Genomic DNA, 13,816 nt, shown 5'->3' with positions numbered 1-13,816 from the left:
AATCGTAGAAAAATGGATCAATTCGCATTTGTTATGCAATGTAACAAAGTCCTGTTACATTTGTGTTATTCTGTACAGTTATACACACACACAGAACACTACGGTTTCGCTCGCTCACTTCCGTTTCCAGCCCTGACCGTGCAGACAGCCCCTCTCAAAGTTGCACATTCCGGCTGCTTTCAGTTGAATTGTGAAAGATTATTCAAGGATCCTGCAGCTTTACCTCGGTTCACAACAGCAGATCTAAGCCCCGTTACTGCAAACTACAAACCATGTTTTCCAGAATTCCAAGGTGTATACGGAACTCAACCATTAAAATTCCCTTCATTAACCACAGGGGTTCAGGCAATTTTCTATGATTCTATAAAAAGTTATTGAAGTTTGACTGTCATCCGGTATACATGTTAGCAATTCCTGCAGTGTGCAACAAAATGTTGTGGGTTGATTAATGATAATAGAAACAGTTATGAAGTGTCTCACAGACTTCAATGATCCCTTAATATCGTTGGTTAACTAAAATCTATCAATTGCAGGTTAAAATGAGGAATTCATATTGCATCTTTGAAAGAGCTATCCAATCAGTCCCACTCCGCTGCTCTTCCCCCTTAGCCCTGCTGACACTCCTGCCAGTGGAAACGGTTTCCCCCTTAATTTTGATCACCTCTATTAAATCTCCCCTGACCAGTGAATAATGGAGCTCAACGCGGGCAAGTGTCAGATCATCCACTTGGGGCCTAGCAAAGATCAGTCAGTGTGTGGTCTGAAAACATCATGTGAGAGAATCGGTTTTTTCTGTGAAATAGCCGGTCCCGTTAAATTTTACAAATGTTGCCCCAGATCGCTGCTCTCTCAAGCAATGAACATTTTAAACCATTCTCCTGAAATGCAATGTGTAAAATGAGATATGGGTTAACAGTTCAGGAGATGCAAAGAGCAAAATAAATGAATGAAGTTTCGACTGTCCCTCAGTAACCATATTATTATGTCTTTCATTCCGCAAAATAAAGTTACCGGTTAATTAATGGTGATTAAAGCAGTTCTTATTTATTCACATTAGATGCATGTAATTAATTTAATAAAATTACATCGCATTCATGAATAAGAAACGGTGATATCAAAATTTCTTCCCTAACCGTGAATCGAACCCAGCCTGCAACACTGATAGGAATAAATTATTGAATCATTTAATGGTGCCTCGAAAAATATCACACTACTAAATTAAAATCACTGCTTTAATGTGTTTCGGTGTTGAAGGGGATTGAAAAAAGCCCAGACTGCGCCCGCGGTGAGACAGAGTTCGAACTTACAAAGAAGTTGGTGCTGCGAAGTAACCGCCAAGCGAAAGCTGACAACGATTAAAGAAGGAGACAGCGCTCAATATAAAGGAAGAGCTCACAAAAGTTAACTTTCTGTATTCTGTGTAAAAGGACTCTCAAATCCTTGAATATACTCAATGACTGAGCATCCACTGCCCTCTGAGGTTGAGAATTGCAAAGATCACAAGCCTCTGAGTGAAGAAATGTCTCCTCATCTGAGTCTCAAATAGCCGGCCCCTAATCCTCAGACTCTGCCCCCCAGTTCTAGACTCTCCAGCCAGGGGAAACAACCTCTCAGCTTCTATCCTTTCAAGCCCTCCAAGAAAATTGTACCTTTCAATGACAACACATCTCGTACTTCTGAACTCCAGAGATTATAGGCCCAATCTACTCAATCTCTCCTCATAGGACAATCCAATCATCATTGAAAACAATCAGGTTTGATTCCCAGTCAGGGATTTCAGTTCTGACAAAAACAATTGAAGTCTGTGAAAATCTTATTAATTGTATTAAAACGAACATAAATGTGTGTTGCACACTGAAGGAAATTGTAACATGTTTGCTGGGTGACAGTCAAACTTAAATAACTTTCTTCATAGATTCATAGATTTATAGCCAAAGGCGACTGTTTTATCCAGCGTTTCCGTAGTGTAGTGGTTATCACGCTCGCCTAACACGCGAAAGGTCCCCGGTTCGAAACCGGGCGCAAACATTTTGTAAATCATGTTCATTTAAATCGTAGAAAAATGGATCAATTCGCATTTGTTATGCAATGTAACAAAGTCCTGTTACATTTGTGTTATTCTGTACAGTTATACACACACACAGAACACTACGGTTTCGCTCGCTCACTTCCGTTTCCAGCCCTGACCGTGCAGACAGCCCCTCTCAAAGTTGCACATTCCGGCTGCTTTCAGTTGAATTGTGAAAGATTATTCAAGGATCCTGCAGCTTTACCTCGGTTCACAACAGCAGATCTAAGCCCCGTTACTGCAAACTACAAACCATGTTTTCCAGAATTCCAAGGTGTATACGGAACTCAACCATTAAAATTCCCTTCATTAACCACAGGGGTTCAGGCAATTTTCTATGATTCTATAAAAAGTTATTGAAGTTTGACTGTCATCCGGTATACATGTTAGCAATTCCTGCAGTGTGCAACAAAATGTTGTGGGTTGATTAATGATAATAGAAACAGTTATGAAGTGTCTCACAGACTTCAATGATCCCTTAATATCGTTGGTTAACTAAAATCTATCAATTGCAGGTTAAAATGAGGAATTCATATTGCATCTTTGAAAGAGCTATCCAATCAGTCCCACTCCGCTGCTCTTCCCCCATAGCCCTGCTGACACTCCTGCCAGTGGAAACGGTTTCCCCCTTAATTTTGATCACCTCTATTAAATCTCCCCTGACCAGTGAATAATGGAGCTCAACGCGGGCAAGTGTCAGATCATCCACTTGGGGCCTAGCAAAGATCAGTCAGTGTGTGGTCTGAAAACATCATGTGAGAGAATCGGTTTTTTCTGTGAAATAGCCGGTCCCGTTAAATTTTACAAATGTTGCCCCAGATCGCTGCTCTCTCAAGCAATGAACATTTTAAACCATTCTCCTGAAATGCAATGTGTAAAATGAGATATGGGTTAACAGTTCAGGAGATGCAAAGAGCAAAATAAATGAATGAAGTTTCGACTGTCCCTCAGTAACCATTTTATTATGTCTTTCATTCCGCAAAATAAAGTTACCGGTTAATTAATGGTGATTAAAGCAGTTCTTATTTATTCACATTAGCTGCATGTAATTAATTTAATAAAATTACATCGCATTCATGAATAAGAAACGGTGATATCAAAATTTCTTCCCTAACCGTGAATCGAACCCAGCCTGCAACACTGATAGGAATAAATTATTGAATCATTTAATGGTGCCTCGAAAAATATCACACTACTAAATTAAAATCACTGCTTTAATGTGTTTCGGTGTTGAAGGGGATTGAAAAAAGCCCAGACTGCGCCCGCGGTGAGACAGAGTTCGAACTTACAAAGAAGTTGGTGCTGCGAAGTAACCGCCAAGCGAAAGCTGACAACGATTAAAGAAGGAGACAGCGCTCAATATAAAGGAAGAGCTCACAAAAGTTAACTTTCTGTATTCTATGTAAAAGGACTCTCAAATCCTTGAATATACTCAATGACTGAGCATCCACTGCCCTCTGAGGTTGAGAATTGCAAAGATCACAAGCCTCTGAGTGAAGAAATGTCTCCTCATCTGAGTCTCAAATAGCCGGCCCCTAATCCTCAGACTCTGCCCCCCAGTTCTAGACTCTCCAGCCAGGGGAAACAACCTCTCAGCTTCTATCCTTTCAAGCCCTCCAAGAAAATTGTTCCTTTCAATGACAACACATCTCGTACTTCTGAACTCCAGAGATTATAGGCCCAATCTACTCAATCTCTCCTCATAGGACAATCCAATCATCATTGAAAACAATCAGGTTTGATTCCCAGTCAGGGATTTCAGTTCTGACAAAGACAATTGAAGTCTGTGAAAATCTTATTAATTGTATTAAAACGAACAAAAATGTGTGTTGCACACTGAAGGAAATTGTAACATGTTTGCTGGGTGACAGTCAAACTTAAATAACTTTCTTCATAGATTCATAGATTTATAGCCAAAGGCGACTGTTTTATCCAGCGTTTCCGTAGTGTAGTGGTTATCACGTTTGCCTAACACGCGAAAGGTCCCCGGTTCGAAACCGCGCGGAAACATTTTGTAAATCATGTTCATTTAAATCGTAGAAAAATGGATCAATTCGCATTTGTTATGCAATGTAACAAAGTCCTGTTACATTTGTGTTATTCTGTACAGTTGTACACACACACAGAACACTACGGTTTCGCTCGCTCACTTCCGTTTCCAGCCCTGACCGTGCAGACAGCCCCTCTCAAAGTTGCACATTCCGGCTGCTTTCAGTTGAATTGTGAAAGATTATTCAAGGATCCTGCAGCTTTACCTCGGTTCACAACAGCAGATCTAAGCCCCGTTTCTGCAAACTACAAACCATGTTTTCCAGAATTCCAAGGTGTATACGGAACTCAACCATTAAAATTCCCTTCATTAACCACAGGGGTTCAGGCAATTTTCTATGATTCTATAAAAAGTTATTGAAGTTTGACTGTCATCCGGTATACATGTTAGCAATTCCTGCAGTGTGCAACAAAATGTTGTGGGTTGATTAATGATAATAGAAACAGTTATGAAGTGTCTCACAGACTTCAATGATCCCTTAATACCGTTGGTTAACTAAAATCTATCAATTGCAGGTTAAAATGAGGAATTCATATTGCATCTTTGAAAGAGCTATCCAATCAGTCCCACTCCGCTGCTCTTCCCCCATAGCCCTGCTGACACTCCTGCCAGTGGAAACGGTTTCCCCCTTAATTTTGATCACCTCTATTAAATCTCCCCTGACCAGTGAATAATGGAGCTCAACGCGGGCAAGTGTCAGATCATCCACTTGGGGCCTAGCAAAGATCAGTCAGTGTGTGGTCTGAAAACATCATGTGAGAGAATCGGTTTTTTCTGTGAAATAGCCGGTCCCGTTAAATTTTACAAATGTTGCCCCAGATCGCTGCTCTCTCAAGCAATGAACATTTTAAACCATTCTCCTGAAATGCAATGTGTAAAATGAGATATGGGTTAACAGTTCAGGAGATGCAAAGAGCAAAATAAATGAATGAAGTTTCGACTGTCCCTCAGTAACCATATTATTATGTCTTACATTCCGCAAAATAAAGTTACCGGTTAATTAATGGTGATTAAAGCAGTTCTTATTTATTCACATTAGATGCATGTAATTAATTTAATAAAATTACATCGCATTCATGAATAAGAAACGGTGATATCAAAATTTCTTCCCTAACCGTGAATCGAACCCAGCCTGCAACACTGATAGGAATAAATTATTGAATCATTTAATGGTGCCTCGAAAAATATCACACTACTAAATTAAAATCACTGCTTTAATGTGTTTCGGTGTTGAAGGGGATTGAAAAAAGCCCAGACTGCGCCCGCGGTGAGACAGAGTTCGAACTTACAAAGAAGTTGGTGCTGCGAAGTAACCGCCAAGCGAAAGCTGACAACGATTAAAGAAGGAGACAGCGCTCAATATAAAGGAAGAGCTCACAAAAGTTAACTTTCTGTATTCTATGTAAAAGGACTCTCAAATCCTTGAATATACTCAATGACTGAGCATCCACTGCCCTCTGAGGTTGAGAATTGCAAAGATCACAAGCCTCTGAGTGAAGAAATGTCTCCTCATCTGAGTCTCAAATAGCCGGCCCCTAATCCTCAGACTCTGCCCCCCAGTTCTAGACTCTCCAGCCAGGGGAAACAACCTCTCAGCTTCTATCCTTTCAAGCCCTCCAAGAAAATTGTACCTTTCAATGACAACACATCTCGTACTTCTGAACTCCAGAGATTATAGGCCCAATCTACTCAATCTCTCCTCATAGGACAATCCAATCATCATTGAAAACAATCAGGTTTGATTCCCAGTCAGGGATTTCAGTTCTGACAAAGACAATTGAAGTCTGTGAAAATCTTATTAATTGTATTAAAACGAACAAAAATGTGTGTTGCACACTGAAGGAAATTGTAACATGTTTGCTGGGTGACAGTCAAACTTAAATAACTTTCTTCATAGATTCATAGATTTATAGCCAAAGGCGACTGTTTTATCCAGCGTTTCCGTAGTGTAGTGGTTATCACGTTCGCCTAACACGCGAAAGGACCCCGGTTCGAAACCGGGCGGAAACATTTTGTAAATCATGTTCATTTAAATCATAGAAAAATGGATCAATTCGCATTTGTTATGCAATGTAACAAAGTCCTGTTACATTTGTGTTATTCTGTACAGTTGTACACACACACAGAACACTACGGTTTCGCTCGCTCACTTCCTTTTCCAGCCCTGACCGTGCAGACAGCCCCTCTCAAAGTTGCACATTCCGGCTGCTTTCAGTTGAATTGTGAAAGATTATTCAAGGATCCTGCAGCTTTACCTCGGTTCACAACAGCAGATCTAAGCCCCGTTACTGCAAACTACAAACCATGTTTTCCAGAATTCCAAGGTGTATACGGAACTCAACCATTAAAATTCCCTTCATTAACCACAGGGGTTCAGGCAATTTTCTATGATTCTATAAAAAGTTATTGAAGTTTGACTGTCATCCGGTATACATGTTAGCAATTCCTGCAGTGTGCAACAAAATGTTGTGGATTGATTAATGATAATAGAAACAGTTATGAAGTGTCTCACAGACTTCAATGATCCCTTAATATCGTTGGTTAACTAAAATCTATCAATTGCAGGTTAAAATGAGGAATTCATATTGCATCTTTGAAAGAGCTATCCAATCAGTCCCACTCCGCTGCTCTTCCCCCATAGCCCTGCTGACACTCCTGCCAGTGGAAACGGTTTCCCCCTTAATTTTGATCACCTCTATTAAATCTCCCCTGACCAGTGAATAATGGAGCTCAACGCGGGCAAGTGTCAGATCATCCACTTGGGGCCTAGCAAAGATCAGTCAGTGTGTGGTCTGAAAACATCATGTGAGAGAATCGGTTTTTTCTGTGAAATAGCCGGTCCCGTTAAATTTTACAAATGTTGCCCCAGATCGCTGCTCTCTCAAGCAATGAACATTTTAAACCATTCTCCTGAAATGCAATGTGTAAAATGAGATATGGGTTAACAGTTCAGGAGATGCAAAGAGCAAAATAAATGAATGAAGTTTCGACTGTCCCTCAGTAACCATATTATTATGTCTTTCATTCCGCAAAATAAAGTTACCGGTTAATTAATGGTGATTAAATCAGTTCTTATTTATTCACATTAGATGCATGTAATTAATTTAATAAAATTACATCGCATTCATGAATAAGAAACGGTGATATCAAAATTTCTTCCCTAACCGTGAATCGAACCCAGCCTGCAACACTGATAGGAATAAATTATTGAATCATTTAATGGTGCCTCGAAAAATATCACACTACTAAATTAAAATCACTGCTTTAATGTGTTTCGGTGTTGAAGGGGATTGAAGAAAGCCCAGACTGCGCCCGCGGTGAGACAGAGTTCGAACTTACAAAGAAGTTGGTGCTGCGAAGTAACCGCCAAGCGAAAGCTGACAACGATTAAAGAAGGAGACAGCGCTCAATATAAAGGAAGAGCTCACAAAAGTTAACTTTCTGTATTCTGTGTAAAAGGACTCTCAAATCCTTGAATATACTCAATGACTGAGCATCCACTGCCCTCTGAGGTTGAGAATTGCAAAGATCACAAGCCTCTGAGTGAAGAAATGTCTCCTCATCTGAGTCTCAAATAGCCGGCCCCTAATCCTCAGACTCTGACCCCCAGTTCTAGACTCTCCAGCCAGGGGAAACAACCTCTCAGCTTCTATCCTTTCAAGCCCTCCAAGAAAATTGTACCTTTCAATGACAACACATCTCGTACTTCTGAACTCCAGAGATTATAGGCCCAATCTACTCAATCTCTCCTCATAGGACAATCCAATCATCATTGAAAACAATCAGGTTTGATTCCCAGTCAGGGATTTCAGTTCTGACAAAGACAATTGAAGTCTGTGAGAATCTTATTAATTGTATTAAAACGAACAAAAATGTGTGTTGCACACTGAAGGAAATTGTAACATGTTTGCTGGGTGACAGTCAAACTTAAATAACTTTCTTCATAGATTCATAGATTTATAGCCAAAGGCGACTGTTTTATCCAGCGTTTCCGTAGTGTAGTGGTTATCACGTTCGCCTAACACGCGAAAGGTCCCCGGTTCGAAACCGCGCGGAAACATTTTGTAAATCATGTTCATTTAAATCGTAGAAAAATGGATCAATTCGCATTTGTTATGCAATGTAACAAAGTCCTGTTACATTTGTGTTATTCTGTACAGTTGTACACACACACAGAACACTACGGTTTCGCTCGCTCACTTCCGTTTCCAGCCCTGACCGTGCAGACAGCCCCTCTCAAAGTTGCACATTCCGGCTGCTTTCAGTTGAATTGTGAAAGATTATTCAAGGATCCTGCAGCTTTACCTCGGTTCACAACAGCAGATCTAAGCCCCGTTTCTGCAAACTACAAACCATGTTTTCCAGAATTCCAAGGTGTATACGGAACTCAACCATTAAAATTCCCTTCATTAACCACAGGGGTTCAGGCAATTTTCTATGATTCTATAAAAAGTTATTGAAGTTTGACTGTCATCCGGTATACATGTTAGCAATTCCTGTAGTGTGCAACAAAATGTTGTGGGTTGATTAATGATAATAGAAACAGTTATGAAGTGTCTCACAGACTTCAATGATCCCTTAATATCGTTGGTTAACTAAAATCTATCAATTGCAGGTTAAAATGAGGAATTCATATTGCATCTTTGAAAGAGCTATCCAATCAGACCCACTCCGCTGCTCTTCCCCCATAGCCCTGCTGACACTCCTGCCAGTGGAAACGGTTTCCCCCTTAATTTTGATCACCTCTATTAAATCTCCCCTGACCAGTGAATAATGGAGCTCAACGCGGGCAAGTGTCAGATCATCCACTTGGGGCCTAGCAAAGATCAGTCAGTGTGTGGTCTGAAAACATCATGTGAGAGAATCGGTTTTTTCTGTGAAATAGCCGGTCCCGTTAAATTTTACAAATGTTGCCCCAGATCGCTGCTCTCTCAAGCAATGAACATTTTAAACCATTCTCCTGAAATGCAATGTGTAAAATGAGATATGGGTTAACAGTTCAGGAGATGCAAAGAGCAAAATAAATGAATGAAGTTTCGACTGTCCCTCAGTAACCATATTATTATGTCTTTCATTCCGCAAAATAAAGTTACCGGTTAATTAATGGTGATTAAAGCAGTTCTTATTTATTCACATTAGATGCATGTAATTAATTTAATAAAATTACATCGCATTCATGAATAAGAAACGGTGATATCAAAATTTCTTCCCTAACCGTGAATCGAACCCAGCCTGCAACACTGATAGGAATAAATTATTGAATCATTTAATGGTGCCTCGAAAAATATCACACTACTAAATTAAAATCACTGCTTTAATGTGTTTCGGTGTTGAAGGGGATTGAAAAAAGCCCAGACTGCGCCCGCGGTGAGACAGAGTTCGAACTTACAAAGAAGTTGGTGCTGCGAAGTAACCGCCAAGCGAAAGCTGACAACGATTAAAGAAGGAGACAGCGCTCAATATAAAGGAAGAGCTCACAAAAGTTAACTTTCTGTATTCTATGTAAAAGGACTCTCAAATCCTTGAATATACTCAATGACTGAGCATCCACTGCCCTCTGAGGTTGAGAATTGCAAAGATCACAAGCCTCTGAGTGAAGAAATGTCTCCTCATCTGAGTCTCAAATAGCCGGCCCCTAATCCTCAGACTCTGCCCCCCAGTTCTAGACTCTCCAGCCAGGGGAAACAACCTCTCAGCTTCTATCCTTTCAAGCCCTCCAAGAAAATTGTACCTTTCAATGACAACACATCTCGTACTTCTGAACTCCAGAGATTATAGGCCCAATCTACTCAATCTCTCCTCATAGGACAATCCAATCATCATTGAAAACAATCAGGTTTGATTCCCAGTCAGGGATTTCAGTTCTGACAAAAACAATTGAAGTCTGTGAAAATCTTATTAATTGTATTAAAACGAACATAAATGTGTGTTGCACACTGAAGGAAATTGTAACATGTTTGCTGGGTGACAGTCAAACTTAAATAACTTTCTTCATAGATTCATAGATTTATAGCCAAAGGCGACTGTTTTATCCAGCGTTTCCGTAGTGTAGTGGTTATCACGTTCGCCTAACACGCGAAAGGTCCCCGGTTCGAAACCGGGCGCAAACATTTTGTAAATCATGTTCATTTAAATCGTAGAAAAATGGATCAATTCGCATTTGTTATGCAATGTAACAAAGTCCTGTTACATTTGTGTTATTCTGTACAGTTATACACACACACAGAACACTACGGTTTCGCTCGCTCACTTCCGTTTCCAGCCCTGACCGTGCAGACAGCCCCTCTCAAAGTTGCACATTCCGGCTGCTTTCAGTTGAATTGTGAAAGATTATTCAAGGATCCTGCAGCTTTACCTCGGTTCACAACAGCAGATCTAAGCCCCGTTACTGCAAACTACAAACCATGTTTTCCAGAATTCCAAGGTGTATACGGAACTCAACCATTAAAATTCCCTTCATTAACCACAGGGGTTCAGGCAATTTTCTATGATTCTATAAAAAGTTATTGAAGTTTGACTGTCATCCGGTATACATGTTAGCAATTCCTGCAGTGTGCAACAAAATGTTGTGGGTTGATTAATGATAATAGAAACAGTTATGAAGTGTCTCACAGACTTCAATGATCCCTTAATATCGTTGGTTAACTAAAATCTATCAATTGCAGGTTAAAATGAGGAATTCATATTGCATCTTTGAAAGAGCTATCCAATCAGTCCCACTCCGCTGCTCTTCCCCCATAGCCCTGCTGACACTCCTGCCAGTGGAAACGGTTTCCCCCTTAATTTTGATCACCTCTATTAAATCTCCCCTGACCAGTGAATAATGGAGCTCAACGCGGGCAAGTGTCAGATCATCCACTTGGGGCCTAGCAAAGATCAGTCAGTGTGTGGTCTGAAAACATCATGTGAGAGAATCGGTTTTTTCTGTGAAATAGCCGGTCCCGTTAAATTTTACAAATGTTGCCCCAGATCGCTGCTCTCTCAAGCAATGAACATTTTAAACCATTCTCCTGAAATGCAATGTGTAAAATGAGATATGGGTTAACAGTTCAGGAGATGCAAAGAGCAAAATAAATGAATGAAGTTTCGACTGTCCCTCAGTAACCATTTTATTATGTCTTTCATTCCGCAAAATAAAGTTACCGGTTAATTAATGGTGATTAAAGCAGTTCTTATTTATTCACATTAGCTGCATGTAATTAATTTAATAAAATTACATCGCATTCATGAATAAGAAACGGTGATATCAAAATTTCTTCCCTAACCGTGAATCGAACCCAGCCTGCAACACTGATAGGAATAAATTATTGAATCATTTAATGGTGCCTCGAAAAATATCACACTACTAAATTAAAATCACTGCTTTAATGTGTTTCGGTGTTGAAGGGGATTGAAAAAAGCCCAGACTGCGCCCGCGGTGAGACAGAGTTCGAACTTACAAAGAAGTTGGTGCTGCGAAGTAACCGCCAAGCGAAAGCTGACAACGATTAAAGAAGGAGACAGCGCTCAATATAAAGGAAGAGCTCACAAAAGTTAACTTTCTGTATTCTATGTAAAAGGACTCTCAAATCCTTGAATATACTCAATGACTGAGCATCCACTGCCCTCTGAGGTTGAGAATTGCAAAGATCACAAGCCTCTGAGTGAAGAAATGTCTCCTCATCTGAGTCTCAAATAGCCGGCCCCTAATCCTCAGACTCTGCCCCCCAGTTCTAGACTCTCCAGCCAGGGGAAACAACCTCTCAGCTTCTATCCTTTCAAGCCCTCCAAGAAAATTGTTCCTTTCAATGACAACACATCTCGTACTTCTGAACTCCAGAGATTATAGGCCCAATCTACTCAATCTCTCCTCATAGGACAATCCAATCATCATTGAAAACAATCAGGTTTGATTCCCAGTCAGGGATTTCAGTTCTGACAAAGACAATTGAAGTCTGTGAAAATCTTATTAATTGTATTAAAACGAACAAAAATGTGTGTTGCACACTGAAGGAAATTGTAACATGTTTGCTGGGTGACAGTCAAACTTAAATAACTTTCTTCATAGATTCATAGATTTATAGCCAAAGGCGACTGTTTTATCCAGCGTTTCCGTAGTGTAGTGGTTATCACGTTTGCCTAACACGCGAAAGGTCCCCGGTTCGAAACCGCGCGGAAACATTTTGTAAATCATGTTCATTTAAATCGTAGAAAAATGGATCAATTCGCATTTGTTATGCAATGTAACAAAGTCCTGTTACATTTGTGTTATTCTGTACAGTTGTACACACACACAGAACACTACGGTTTCGCTCGCTCACTTCCGTTTCCAGCCCTGACCGTGCAGACAGCCCCTCTCAAAGTTGCACATTCCGGCTGCTTTCAGTTGAATTGTGAAAGATTATTCAAGGATCCTGCAGCTTTACCTCGGTTCACAACAGCAGATCTAAGCCCCGTTTCTGCAAACTACAAACCATGTTTTCCAGAATTCCAAGGTGTATACGGAACTCAACCATTAAAATTCCCTTCATTAACCACAGGGGTTCAGGCAATTTTCTATGATTCTATAAAAAGTTATTGAAGTTTGACTGTCATCCGGTATACATGTTAGCAATTCCTGCAGTGTGCAACAAAATGTTGTGGGTTGATTAATGATAATAGAAACAGTTATGAAGTGTCTCACAGACTTCAATGATCCCTTAATACCGTTGGTTAACTAAAATCTATCAATTGCAGGTTAAAATGAGGAATTCATATTGCATCTTTGAAAGAGCTATCCAATCAGTCCCACTCCGCTGCTCTTCCCCCATAGCCCTGCTGACACTCCTGCCAGTGGAAACGGTTTCCCCCTTAATTTTGATCACCTCTATTAAATCTCCCCTGACCAGTGAATAATGGAGCTCAACGCGGGCAAGTGTCAGATCATCCACTTGGGGCCTAGCAAAGATCAGTCAGTGTGTGGTCTGAAAACATCATGTGAGAGAATCGGTTTTTTCTGTGAAATAGCCGGTCCCGTTAAATTTTACAAATGTTGCCCCAGATCGCTGCTCTCTCAAGCAATGAACATTTTAAACCATTCTCCTGAAATGCAATGTGTAAAATGAGATATGGGTTAACAGTTCAGGAGATGCAAAGAGCAAAATAAATGAATGAAGTTTCGACTGTCCCTCAGTAACCATATTATTATGTCTTACATTCCGCAAAATAAAGTTACCGGTTAATTAATGGTGATTAAAGCAGTTCTTATTTATTCACATTAGATGCATGTAATTAATTTAATAAAATTACATCGCATTCATGAATAAGAAACGGTGATATCAAAATTTCTTCCCTAACCGTGAATCGAACCCAGCCTGCAACACTGATAGGAATAAATTATTGAATCATTTAATGGTGCCTCGAAAAATATCACACTACTAAATTAAAATCACTGCTTTAATGTGTTTCGGTGTTGAAGGGGATTGAAGAAAGCCCAGACTGCGCCCGCGGTGAGACAGAGTTCGAACTTACAAAGAAGTTGGTGCTGCGAAGTAACCGCCAAGCGAAAGCTGACAACGATTAAAGAAGGAGACAGCGCTCAATATAAAGGAAGAGCTCACAAAAGTTAACTTTCTGTATTCTGTGTAAAAGGACTCTCAAATCCTTGAATATACTCAATGACTGAGCATCCACTGCCCTCTGAGGTTGAGAATTGCAAAGATCACAAGCCTCTGAGTGAA

At 40.2% G+C, this 13,816-nt stretch overlaps 6 non-coding genes across 6 annotated transcripts; all 6 read left to right on the top strand.

Annotated features, from left to right (window-relative positions):
* Window positions 1–1,955: 1,955 nt before the first annotated feature.
* Window positions 1,956–2,028, top strand: trnav-aac (transfer RNA valine (anticodon AAC)). The gene has a single exon. It is a non-coding gene; the product is annotated as a tRNA-Val (tRNA).
* A 1,977-nt stretch (window positions 2,029–4,005) lies between these two features.
* trnav-aac (transfer RNA valine (anticodon AAC)) lies at window positions 4,006–4,078 on the top strand. The gene has a single exon. It is a non-coding gene; the product is annotated as a tRNA-Val (tRNA).
* Window positions 4,079–6,055: 1,977 nt separating this feature from the next.
* Window positions 6,056–6,128, top strand: trnav-aac (transfer RNA valine (anticodon AAC)). The gene has a single exon. It is a non-coding gene; the product is annotated as a tRNA-Val (tRNA).
* Window positions 6,129–8,105: 1,977 nt separating this feature from the next.
* trnav-aac (transfer RNA valine (anticodon AAC)) lies at window positions 8,106–8,178 on the top strand. The gene has a single exon. It is a non-coding gene; the product is annotated as a tRNA-Val (tRNA).
* Window positions 8,179–10,155: 1,977 nt separating this feature from the next.
* trnav-aac (transfer RNA valine (anticodon AAC)) lies at window positions 10,156–10,228 on the top strand. The gene has a single exon. It is a non-coding gene; the product is annotated as a tRNA-Val (tRNA).
* Window positions 10,229–12,205: 1,977 nt separating this feature from the next.
* On the top strand, window positions 12,206–12,278 carry trnav-aac (transfer RNA valine (anticodon AAC)). The gene has a single exon. It is a non-coding gene; the product is annotated as a tRNA-Val (tRNA).
* The last annotated feature ends 1,538 nt before the right edge of the window (window positions 12,279–13,816 follow it).

This window comes from Somniosus microcephalus, unplaced genomic scaffold (genome assembly GCF_052327205.1).
Source record: "Somniosus microcephalus isolate GS21.2 unplaced genomic scaffold, FLI_Smic_1.0 scaffold39, whole genome shotgun sequence".
In the NCBI taxonomy this organism is placed as follows: Eukaryota; Metazoa; Chordata; class Chondrichthyes; order Squaliformes; family Somniosidae; genus Somniosus; species Somniosus microcephalus.
This window is presented reverse-complemented; position numbering and strand designations above follow the sequence as displayed.